The following is a 13,112-nucleotide window of genomic DNA, read 5'->3' on the forward strand; positions in this document are numbered from 1 at the left end:
GAGCTTGAGGTGACATCCCTCCTCTATGCCATATGATAGAGAGCCAAACTTGAGCTTCTATTTTTAAACAATGTGGCTCATGTCCTATATATATAGGTAATCCCTCAACTCCTGTTGTATAATTTTCTAATTTTATTCCTTCTTCCAAAGGTGCTAAGGGGCCTCTATCATCAAAAGGTCCCGGAAGCCAATTAGAGTCATTAACAAAAATAGGAATGGCACTATCTTCACAATCAATAGCTTTATATAGTGGAGGATTAGGGACGTATGTCCAATAACTAAAATTTTCAGCTCTACTTACCGGAATTGTTGCCAAAGCAATCATTGCTAAAAACAGATTAGTAGCATTTTGTTCTTTTCTAGTAGCTTGTAGCATTTTTTTACCCTCAAAGGTCAGCTTTTTAAGTTGACCCCAATTTGGTATTTTAGCCTTTTCAGTACCAAGCAGCGGCACCTTTAAGGTTCTTCTTCTGAAATTCAATGCTTCTATTTTGGCAATGGGCAGCTATGGAAAGAGTCTATTTCTCATTTTCATGTTGTTAGTTTAATTCTGTGAACAGGACTCCAAAGGACTTCACCGGATTCTGCAATGACACAAGCAAACCCTCTTCCTCAATGTTGCACTACACCAGGTACCTATTGACCCAGCTCATTTTTATAATGCACAGGTTGATTAATCTTAGAACTGTTATTTTTTGTCCAATGTCTGTCTGCAGCAGTCAAATTATCTTCTCCTGTATTTAAAAAATTTAAAGTAAATAAAGCTTTATGTAACATAATTCTAGGAGATAATCTCCTTCCTTTTCCTCCCTTTTGTTTAAGTAACATATTTTTTATTTTTTATTATTTTTTTATTTTTATTATTTTTTTATTTTTTATTATTTTTTGGTGGGCCATCCTATTTATTGGTGTCTCACCAAGACAGGCAAACCACAAAAGAAGACAAAGGAAAAGCAGAAAACTAGCTTTTCCCATGAAGGGCAAGGGATCAGGGAAGCCCTGCAATCGTGATAGCAGGAACTGTGTGAGCAAGCTCCTGGTCTGTCCCACTTTATAGTGTAGAAAACCAAAAACCCTTAATCCAATATACAAATAAGGAAGTCTCTGATACAGTCACTTATCTGAGGCATAATTGGATTCCTCATGAGAGTGCACCACCCAGATTATACAATCAGTTAAGGGTGTGGGGAAAAGCTTAGTCTTAAAACTAAACCTTAGGCTTAAGTAACATATTTTTTTAAAGTGCAATTACTGCACTTAATAATTGCTTGTCCTTGTGGATTATATGGAATTTTAGTAGTATGCTTAATATTTTAAAATGTTAAGAATTGTTGGGGCCCTGGCCGGCTGGCTTACTGGTCGAGTGTTGGCCTGGTGTGCAGGAGTCCCAGGTTCGATTCCTGGCCAGGGAACACAGGAGAGGAGCCCATCTGCTTCTCTACCCCTCCCCCTCTCCTTCCTCTCTGTCTCTCTCTTCCCCTCCCGCAGCTGAGGCTCCATTGGAGCAAGGTTGGCCCGGGCTCTGAGGATGGCTCTATGGCCTCTGCGTCAGGCACTAGAATGGCTCTGGTCGCAACAGAGCAACGCCCCAGATGGGCAGAGCATTGCCCCCTGGTGGGCATGCCGGGTGGATCCTGGTCAGGCGCATGTGGGAGTCTGTCTGACTGCCTCCCTGTTTCCAACTTCAGAAAAATAAAAAAATAAAAATAAGAAAAGAATTGTTGGAATTTAGCAGATGTATAGGCCGGATCATTGTCAGTTTTAATTGCTTTAGGAATGCCCATAATATTAAAAGTTTTACTAAGATGTTGAATGACACAATTTGCCTTTTTTCCAGGCAAAGGTGTGGCTCTTTGAAAGGAAGAATAAGTATTAATAAAATAGTGTATATAAGATAGTTTTCCAAAAGTAAAAATATGAGTAACATTCGTTTGCTACAGGTCATTACTGTGCTGTCCTTTAGGATTCATTCCTCCTGGTAATGGAGGAGCGTTTATGACATTGTACTGAGGACATTTTCTAATAATATTTTGAGTTTTTTGCCTGGTTATTTTAAATTTTTGTATTAAACTTTTTTTATTTGTATGAGTCTTTGTATGAAATTTAGTAGCTATTTTTATTGATTTAATGAGTAATTAATTAATTTTATTATTTGCAGTAGACATAGGTCCTGATAAAGCTGTGTGAGAACAAATATGAGTTATATAGATAGGTGAATTTCGTTCCCACAATAAAAGTTGTAATTCTTGAAACAATTTGTGTAATTCAGAACTATTACTTGAAATATAAATAGTTTTTATAAGTTTAACTGTATGTTTTACATATTGTGAATTAGTGATAATGTTAATAGGATAAGAAAAATTATTAAGAAGTAATAATATAGCAGATAATTCTGCCTTTTGAATTGATGAATATGGAGTCTTTATTATTTTTGTCATTGGTCCAGTATATTTAGTGATACTTAATTTATTTGCACTAGTATAAAAAGTAAAAGATTTTTGAATTGGCTGAGCCAATACCTTAGTCGGCAAAATTTATTGTGTTCTTTTTAGAAATTGAATTTTTTTACTTGTAGGATACTGATTATTTACAATACCAAAATAATCAGCTAATGCAATTTGTCAATTAATATTTAACTTCCAGTTGTCTGAAATTTGATTATATGTCAAAGGTACAATAATTTTATTCAGATTATTTTTAGTTAGTTATCTTATTTTAAGTTTATTTTTAATAATTAAAGTATAGATTTTCTTTAAGTATGTACATAATTTTTTTATTTTTATGTGGTAGAAATTATTTTAATATTTTGGTTTTTTTGACATTTTTGTTAATTGTCTAGGACTGTTTAAATTAGAATTTCCTTGAAGAATATTAAATAAATTTGTTAGTGTATAAATAGGAATTTCTAGAGAGGGTCTTAACTAATTAATATTATTTAATAATTTTTGAAAGTCTTTTAAAGTATTTAAAGAGTCAGTTTGTAAATTAATTTTTTTCTTTTTTTTCTTTTCTTTTATTTTTTTTAATAATTTTATTTTTAATGCGGCAACATCAATAAATCAGGATACATATATTCAAAGATAAGAAGTCCAGGTTATCTTGTCGTTCACTTATGTTGCATACCCATCACCCAAAGTCAGATTGTCCTCTGTCACCTTCTATCTAGTTTTCTTTGTGCCCCTCCCCCTCCCCCTCCCCCTTTCCCTCTCCCCCCTCCCCCCATAACCACCACACTCTTATCAATGTCTCTTAGTTTCACTTTTAAGTCCCACCTACGTATGGAATAATGCAGTTCCTGGTTTTTTCTGATTTACTTATTTCACTTCGTATAATGTTATCAAGATCCCACCATTTTGCTGTAAATGATCCGATGTCATCATTTCTTATGGCTGAGTAGTATTCCATAGTGTATATGTGCCACATCTTCTTTATCCAGTCATCTATTGAAAGGCTTTTTGGTTGTTTCCATGTCCTGGCCACTGTGAACAATGCTGCAATGAACATGGGGCTGCATGTGTCTTTACATATCAATGTTTCTGAGTTTTGGGGGTATATACCCAGTAGAGGAATTGCTGGGTCATAAGGTAATTCTATTTTCAGTTTTTTGAGGAACCACCATACTTTCTTCCATAATGGTTGTACTACTTTACATTCCCACCAACAGTGGATGAGGGTTCCTTTTTCTCCACAGCCTCTCCAACATTTGTTATTACCTGTCTTGTTAATAATAGCTAATCTAACAGGTGTGAGGTGGTATCTCATTGCAGTGTAAATTAATTTTTTTATTTTCAATTATATTCCCTAAATATGTAAAAGGACAAGGTGTTTGAATTTTGTCTTTAGTTATAATTAAGCCATATTGATTCAAGGTTTTAGAAGCATTTTTAAAGATGACTGAAAGTTCATTATTATTTTTATGAATTATTAATATGTCATTTATATAATGGATTATTAAAGATTGAGGATATTTTTGATGAATTTTTTAAAGGTTGATTTATATAATTTTGACATAATGTTGGGCTGTTTAATATTCTTTGTGGAAGGAATATAAACTTAATAAGAATAGTTAGTTTTGCTTATTGTTATAGACATAATAGCTAACATTGCTAGAAACAGAGTCAAGGATGTTTTTGAAGTCTTAGTCTTAATTAAAATATTTTTTGTCTTTTAGGTAAGTTTCTTTAGTTGTCCCTAAGTAGGCAGTTCAGCTTTTTGTGTTATAGTTGTCTTCATTTTTATTTTTTTAATAACCTTTGGCTTTACATTTAGTTTCTTTATTTTTTCTTCTGACGACTCATGCCAAGGCTTTAATTTTCTGGAAGGTATTTACTGGTCTCCTGTATTTGTAGAGATAAGAGCAAAGCCTTGCCCCTATATTTTGTTTACATTGCTGTTGTAAATTAGCAAACTGTCTTTGTCTAAAATGTTTATTTTTTGTAATATTAACAGGTGGGTTAGCATTAGCATTCTGATTAGCTTAAATACAAGCTTGATTTTTTTACTAAATTATAAACTGTAACTATTCCGCTTTTGAAAGAACAGTCTGAGTTAATATTTCTAAATTTTTGAGATTAAACATTCAGAGTCCATGAAGGAGGATAGCAGTTTTTATGTATAAGGACAGTTAGCTTTATACTGGAAACAAGCTGTTTTTAACTTTTTAAGAGCTTTGACAGGGATTTGGTCATACTGAGTATAAAAAACTCCTTGTTAGAAAGTTTAGACTGTAATTTTAAAAGTTGCTTCTTTAATTATTTATAAGATAAATGCTTTTTCTTATTAGAGGCTAAATGACTCTTGTTATTTTACCATTGTAAAAAAATTTTTAGAATTTTGTTAGGAATTTTTCCCTAAGCCTTGTAGCTTAGTGACTGCTGTAAAAGTGGGCCAGGAAGAAAACTAATGTTGCTTAGCAATAACAGATACATTAGCTCCTATATCTAAAAGTCTTTTGTATTGTTAAGTCTATTATAGGGCATTAGAGGAGCTAAATTTCTGCTTTCTGTGGTGCCTCCTTTTTCAGTATGTGGCCTGACAAGCAGCCAACTGTCTGAAGCAGCTTGAGATAAACTCTTAAAATGATTTAATTGTACTTAATTTCTTTGTTTTATAGATTTGAGCATATTTTTATGCACAAAGAAGACAATTTTCAGCATAGAAACAAATATAAGATATAACTTTAATTCTAATACCTGAATTATTATTTGACTTCTAACTTTGGATACACCTTATAATGCATTAGTTAAATTAGCAAGTCTTAAAGATCTATATTCTATTCAATTTAAATTTAAATGAATTCTCCTTATAATTTCTAATTTTTAAAACAAAAAATATATGAATGAAATTATTTTTCAATATAAGCATCGGCATTTCCAATTTTTGTATCAAGAACTTAATTCAGGCCTTAAAAACCATATTTTAGACAACATCAAACAAAAACTAAACAGAAATTAGAATCAGACAAACCAGACCAGACAAACCAGAGAGAAAACCAGGATTTCAAAGCATAATTAGACTAGAAGGATGCCTGCCTGATTTTAATCAGGGCATTTTCTGACAGAGGGACTGACGATGGATGGGACTAAATAAAATTTCCCCAAGAAAATTTTTTTGGCAGCTGCTGGAATATTTTCTATAGTCAGATGTAACACATGTTCCCTGCTTCAGTTTCCAGGCAAAGAATAAGAAAGAAACATAATGATAGTTCAGAGGATTGTAGCTAAAACATTAAAGAAAATTAGTAAGCATTCTCTATTTTCTAGATTTTTTTTCTCTATTATAAAAACTAGAGAATTTTAAGGACTTTGTGATTCTTTTATATGTCCTCATTTTAATTGAGTTTGTATTAATTGATGTAAAGCTTTAAGCTTTTCTTTTTTAACAGTTATTGCTCAACCCATATTGGTTTTTTACTTAACCATTATTAATATCAGACATTACCTGACGAGCTGGAGGCCCTGAGTATTCAGAACTTGACTGCAAAGATTGCAAAGATAAAGAAATAAAATTACAAAGAGACCAAACAGAAAGAGGAATAGTGTCTCCTGGCTGATGAACACGCCATAAGTGCTTTTTACTTGGTTCCAGGTTCCTAAATTTTTAACTAATAACCTAATATTTTTATTTTTTTTGAAACCAGTAACAATGCTTACCAGACCCTTTTAATAATGTTTGCAGTAGTTTCATGGTTTTGGATCTCTATTTATGAGGAATTGATGTGAGAAGTCCCCATCACTCTGCCTCCTGAAAGCTTTGCTTACCATAGAGCGTTCCTATTACCTCCTTTGGTCCAGTGGTCCCGAGACTGCAAATTCTGACCTCTTCGAGCCCCCATTTGTGGGATTGTGACCCACGTTGTGTGCCAGATGTTAAGAATTTTTTCACAGTTTGGACTTGTGAGGCAAAAGACACACCAGATTATATATACAACATGCAGAGGACTGAAACTCTTAGGCGCTTCCAGCCCCAAGAAACAGTGCCTCTGCATATTTGTTGAGTTTCAAAAACCATAGCTCAGCAATTAAAACTAGAAAGTTACACAAGCCTTTTCCCCCACCCGTTTCATTCCCAACCCTGCACATCTACTGTTTCTTTTCATGAACAAGGACACAAGAAGAGTCAGAGTCTCAGAGCTTATCAATCACAAAGTACATCTGGTTCTTGCAGGCATCCCTCCAAGAATCCTGTGTACATGCACTTGAGTAACCCAGGCCAGTGTCTCTCCATGGCCAACACACTCCAAGAGCTCCTGTCTCCAATTAACCCTTGTTCTGCAGTCAACTGCCATTTATGCTGGTGCAGAGTTGTCTCCTACAAGTAAACACAGAAGGACCACATTAGAATCATTAAGGAAAGCTAAAACCATTGGATGAAAGTTTCTTGGGTGATTAAAAAAAAAAAGCCAGATATTAGTTAAACTAGTAAAACAGATTTTATTCAGTAACTACTGACCATGAGGGAAAAACCTGAGTTTCATTCTAATTTGCACTATGTAACTGGGCATTGCAGAAGGAGAATGAGGGTGTAGAGATGGGGAGCTCAAGTGAGAATCTACAAAGGTCTGGTCAGGGTAAATGTGATTAGGCCAATTGGGTGTGCTGTTGACAATAATCAGGATTCTATTCTTCCTGCTGATTGCATTTCAGAAGAATGACTTTCACACTCTTGAGCAAGACACTTGAGTTGTAGAAGATACATCTACATCCTGAAGATACAGATGAAGAAGTCACAGTGATGAGCCTTTGTTCTTAGTAATGCTCTAAGGGGAGGCCAGGGGGCCAATGTCAGATATTGATTAGAGTTATTTTGATAGCCCTGAGCTTTTCCAAACAGGAACTCAAGAGGAGGTTGGGTAGTCCTATGCATGTGGCTTTAGGCTGTTAGGAGCCATATTCAAGTATGGTCAAGTCTTTTAGTGTGGGGGTTTGAATGACGTGTTCATACAGGAAGTTTTTGTTGTTCTCATGGGTTAAAGAATATTTGATATTCCCAAAATATCTCCCCTCAGATTACTTATTAATTAAAAGTGGGGTAATACCTTTACAGTGGAGAAATCTGGTAGACACCACCTTAACTAAGTGATGGAAGTTATCATCACCAACAATAAGACAAACTGGCATCAGGTGGCCCCTAAAGCAATGCACAAAGACACACATAAGACATAGTACTGTTGTCAAAATGTGTCACTTGAATCACATCATGAAGAAGCAATCCAACAAACCCAAAGTAAGGGACATTTTAGGAAACAACAGGCCTGTACTCTTTAAAAAATGTCAGTATCATAAAATACAATAAAAGGTCAACTCTAGATGAAAAGAAGTGAAAGAGACATTAAAACTAATGAAGGCCCTGGCTGTTAGCTCAGTGGTAGAGCATTGGCACAGCATGTGGATGTCCTGGGTTCGATTCCCGGCCAGGGCACACAGGAGAAGGGCCCATCTGCTTCTCCACCCTTCCCCCTCTCCTCTCTCTCTCTGTCTCTCTCTTCCCCTCCTGCAGCCAAGGCTCCTTTGGAGCAAAGTTGGCCTGGGTGCTGAGGATGGTGCCATGGGCCTCTGCTTTAGGTGCCTTAGGTATAATGGAGTGACGGCCCAGATGGGCAGAGCATTGCCCCTAGTGGGCATGCCAGGAGGGTCCCAGCTGGGTGCATGCCGAAGTCTGTCTCTCTGCCTTCCTGCTTCTTGCTTCAGAAAAATACAAAACAAACAAACAAACAAAACCAAATGAAGGTCCTGGCCAATTAGCTCAGTAGGTTAAGAGTGTTGTCCTGAAACAACAACATCGTGAGTTCAATCCCTAGTCAGGGTACACACAGAAAGCAACCAAAATAATACAGGACTGAGTGGAACAACAAATGCCTCCCTTCCCCCTCCCCTCTCTCTCCCTTTCTCTCTCTGTCTTTCTAAAAATTACTAAAAATTAAGCCCTGGCCAGATAGCTTGATTGGTTGGAGCATCGACCCAGAGGGTAGAGGTTGCCAATTTAATTCCTGGTCAAGGCACATTCAGGAGCAGTTCAAAGTTTCTGTCTCTCTCTCTCTCTGCCTCTCTCAAAACAACAATAACACCAAAAAACAAACAAAAAAATAACTAAATTAAAAACCACAATGAGATATTACTATATACCTACTAGAATGGCTAAAATAAAAAATAGTGATAACACCAAATGCTGGCAGGGATACAAAGGAACTGGTTTACATATACACTGCTGGTGGGAATGTAAAACAGTAGAGTCACTCTGAAAAAGAATTAGATAATTTATTTTATTTTATATATATTTTTTTTAATTGAGAGCAGGGGAGGCAGACAGACTCCCATGTGTGCCCCAACTAAGATCTACCTGGCAAGCCTCCTATGGGGTGATGCTCTGCCCATCTGGGGTGTTGCTCTGTTGCTCCTCAATAGAGTTATTTTTAGTGTGTGAGTTGAGGCCATGGAGCCATCCTGGAGGCAACTCACTTGAGCCAATTCAATTGAGCCATGGCTGCAGAAGGCAGGTGGCAGGGGAGAGAAAGAGAGGGAAAGAGACACAGAGGAGAGGGAGGGGGAGAGGGGGAGAAGCAGATGGTCACTTCTCCTGTGTGCCCTGACTGGAAATTGAACCTGGGACATCCACATACCAGGCTGATGCTCTACCAATGAGCCAACCGGCCATGGCAGTTTCTTAAAAATTAAGCATGCACTACCATACAATCTAGAAATTGCACTCCTGGGAATCTATCCCAGGCAAACAAGAAGTTAAGTCCACACAAAATACTTGTATATGATTAACAGCAGTTTTATTTATAATAGACAGAAATTGGAAACAACTTATATATTCTTCAACAGATAAATTGGATTTATATATTGATTTGAGAGAGAGAAAGGAGAGAAGGAGAGGGAAAAGAGAGTGTGAAAAGCATCAACTTGTAGTTGTTTTCTGTTCGTTGTTCATTGATTGCTTCTCATACATGCCTTGACCTGGGAGCTCAAGCTGAGCCAGTGACCCCTTGCTCAAGCCAGTGACCTTTGGACTCAAGCCTGGGACTTTGGGGTCATGTCAGTGATCCTGCGCTCAAGCTAGTGACACCATGCTCAAGCTGGAAAGCCCACACTCAAGCTGTCCAACTCGTGTTCAAACTGGTGACCTCGGGGTTTCAAACCTCAGCATTCTGGGTTTGTTTGATGGCACTGTATCCACTGTGCCATCACCAGTCAGGCAACAGATAAATTGTTCTTTAAAAATAATTTTTTATTTTTCAATAACAGTTGACATACAATATTGTATTAGTTTCAGGTGTACTACATAGTGATTAGATATTTGTATAATGATGAAGTATGATAAATCTAGTACTCATCTGATAACGTACATAGATTTTACAATATTATTGACTGTATTCCCTATGCTGTATTTTACCTCCCTATAACTATTTTGAAACTACCATTATTTACTTTTGAAACTACCATTATTTACTTTTTTTTTTGTTTAGAGAGAAAGGCAGGGGTAGGAGCAGGAAGCATCAACTTGTAATAGTAGTAGTTGCTTCTTGTATGTGCCTTGACCCAGCAAGCCCAGAGTTTCCAACCAGCATTCCAGGTCAATGACTTATCCACTGCACCACCACAGGTCTGGCCATTTTGTACTTCTTAATCCCTTCCTCTTTCTCACCCGTACCCCAACCCCCCCTCCCATCTGAAAACCATCAAAATGTTCTTTGTATCTATGAGGCTTTTTTCTGTTTTCTTTGTTCATTTATTTTATTTTTTTTTTAAAGATTATACATATATAAGTGAACTCATATGGTATTTGTCTTTCTTTGACTTATTTCACTCAGCACAATACCTTCTAGGTCCATTCATGTTGTGGCAGATGGCAAGATTTCATTCTTTTTTGTCATTGAGTCATATTTCATTGTACATATGCACCATTTCTTCTTTATACATTCATCTATTAATGAACACGTAGGTTGCCTGGATATTGTAAAGCAGGGGTCCCCAAACTACGGCCCGCGGGCCGCATGCGGCCCCCTAAGGCTGTTTATCTGGCCCCCACCGCACTTCCGGAAGGGGCACCTCTTTCATTGGTGGTCAGTGAGAGGAGCATAGTTCCCATTGAAATACTGGTCAGTTTGTTGTTTAAATTTACTTGTTCTTTATTTTAAATATTGTATTTGTTCCCGTTTTGTTTTTTTACTTTAAAATAAGATATGTGCAGTGTGCATAGGGATTTGTTCATAATTTTTTTTATAGTCCGGCCCTCCAACGGTCTGAGGGACAGTGAACTGGCCCCCTGTGTAAAAAGTTTGGGGACCCCTGTTGTAAAGAATGCTGAAATAAACTTAGGGATGCATATGTTTTTTTCAAATTAGTGTTTTGGATTTCTTCAAACAAATATCCTGAAGTAAATTGCTGGGTCCTTCTTTGTATCTTGTTAAATAGCCTTTGATTTAAAGTCCATTTTGTCTGGTATAAGTATTGCTACAGCACCTTTGTTTTTCTATTTGTATGATATATCTTTTTCCTTTCCTTTACTTGCAGTCTTTTTTTTTAAATCTGAAGTAAGTCTCTTGTACATAACATAGGTATAAGTCTTGTTTCTTATCCATACAGACAATGTGTGTCTTTTGATTGGATAATTTAATCCATTTATGTGTAAAATAATTGTTGATAGATATGCAGTTACTGCCACTTATTATCATATTTTTTTATCTTTTTTTCTTCTTCTTGAAGAAGTCCCTTTAACATTTCATGTCGTATTGGTTTGGTGGTGATGAACTCCTTTAGCTTTCTTGTCTGGGAAGTTCTTTATCTCTCCTTTAATTTTAAATGATAGTTTGCTGAGTAATCTTGGTTGTAGGTCCTTGCTTTTCATCACTTTGAATATTTCATACCAATCTCTTCTGGCCTATAAAGGCTCTGTTGAGAAATTAGGTGATGACAGTTTTATGAGATCTCCCTTGTAGGTAACTAATTGCTTTTCTCTTGCTGCTTTTAAGATTCTCTGTTTGTGTTAAAACTTTGACATTTTAATTCTGACATGTCATGGTGTGGACATCTTTGGGTTCATATTGTTTAGGATTCTCTGTCCTTCTTGGACTTTTATATCTATTTACTTAACCAGGTTAGGGAAATTTGGAATTATTATGACTTCAAATAGGTTTTAATTCCTTGCTTTTTCTCTTCTTCTGGTATCTCTGTGATGTGAATGTTGGTATGTTTGATGTTGTCATCCAAGAGGCCCCTTAAACTATCCTCCTTCTGTTTTTTTTTTTTTTTTTAGTGAGAGGAGGGGAGGCTAAGAGACAGACTCTTGCATGCACCCCAACCAGGATCCACTCAGCAAGCCCACGAAGGGGGCAATGTTTTGCCCATCTGGGGCCATTGCTCCATTGCTCAGCAACCAAGCTACATTTTTTTAGCACCTGAGGTGGAGGCCATGGAGCTATCCTCAGTGTTCAAGGCCAACTTGCTCGAGCCAATTGAGCCATGGCTACAGGAAGGGAAAAGAGAGAGAGAGAGACAAAGAGAGAGAAGGGGAGAGGGAAGGGCAGAGAAGCAGATGGTTTCCCTGACTGAGAATTGAACCCAGGACATCCATACTCTGGATTCATCCGACGCTCTACCACTGAACAACTGGCCAGAGCCCTCATTCTATTTTTTATTTTTATTTTTTTGCTGTTCTGATTGTTTTCATGATCTTGTCTTCCTAATCACTGATATGATGCTTGGCATCATCCAATCTACTGCTGATTCCCTTTAAAGCAGTGGTCCCCAACCTTTTTTGGGCCATGGACTGGTTTAATGTCAGAAAATATTTTCATGGACCGGCCTTTAGGGTGGGACAGATAAATGTATCATGTGACTGCGACAAGCATCAAGAGTGAGTCTTAGACGGATATAACAGAGGGAATCTGGTCATTTTTTAAAAATAAAACATTGTTCAGACTTAAATATAAATAAAACAGAAATAATGTAAGTTATTTATTCTTTCTCTATGGACCGGTACCAAATGGCCCACAGACCGGTACCGGTCCGCAGCCCGGGGGTAGGGGACCACTGCTTTAAAGTACTCTTCATTCCAGTTATTATCTCTTTATTTTTTACTGCATCTTTTTTATAGTTTCTATGTTCTTTTTTATGCTGTCAAAGTTCTAAGTTCCTTGAGCATCCTTATAACTATTGTTTTGAATTTTGTATCAGGTAGATTGCTTGCCTCCATTTCATTTAGTTCTTTTTTCAGAGATTTCTCTTGTTCTTTTATTTGGGACATGTTTCCTTGTCTCCCCATTTTGGCTGCTTTCCTGCGTTTGTTTCTATGTATTGGATAGCACTATTACATCCGCTGGGCTTGGTGGAGTGATATTTAGTAGGTGTTCTGTGGGGCTCAGTGGTACAATCTCCCTGCTCATCTGAACTGGGTGCTTCAGGTGAGTCTTTTGTGTGGGTTGTGTGTGCCCTCCTGTTGTAGTTGGGCCTTGGTTGTTGTTGGCATGTCAGTGGGAAGGATTGACTCTCTAGCTGTTTGGTTGTGAGGATTGTCTGTGACTATAAGTGGAGCAGCTGTTGTGCAGGTGCACTCCATAGAGTAGGACTTGCTTTAGTGAGACTCTGGTGCCTGCTGAGTCTGTCCTTTGA

The sequence above is a fragment of the Saccopteryx leptura genome, chromosome 4 (assembly GCF_036850995.1).
Source record: "Saccopteryx leptura isolate mSacLep1 chromosome 4, mSacLep1_pri_phased_curated, whole genome shotgun sequence".
NCBI lineage: Eukaryota > Metazoa > Chordata > Mammalia > Chiroptera > Emballonuridae > Saccopteryx > Saccopteryx leptura.